We start from the raw sequence: 379 nt of genomic DNA on the forward strand, positions 1-379 counted from the left end.
GTCCCCCGCTGCGCTCTCCTCCGGCTGCACGCTGAGCCCTGCTCTGTGGCAGCTCCTACTCCTGCCCGCGGTTGCCTGGGGACGGCTGTGGCACGCTGGGGCGGCCAAGGGGGGGTCCTGGGGACCTGCAGAGCTGGATGGGGACAGCTGGGGACAGCTGTGTGCCCCTGCGGTGTCAGGGCTGCCTGGTGCGGCCGCGGCATTCAGAGCGATTCGGGTGGCTGAACCCCCTGCCAGCAGCGAGGAGGAAGATGCGAAGATGAAAAGGGAAAGTCCCCGAGCGGGAGCTGTGTCCCGCACACACCATGAAAACCTTTCCTTCTGCTTTCTCCCCTTCCCCTCGGGCTGGGCTGTCGAGCACCAACGTGAACGTGGTGCC

The sequence above is a fragment of the Pterocles gutturalis genome, unplaced genomic scaffold (genome assembly GCF_000699245.1).
Source record: "Pterocles gutturalis isolate BGI_N339 unplaced genomic scaffold, ASM69924v1 scaffold24168, whole genome shotgun sequence".
Taxonomy (NCBI): Eukaryota; Metazoa; Chordata; class Aves; order Pterocliformes; family Pteroclidae; genus Pterocles; species Pterocles gutturalis.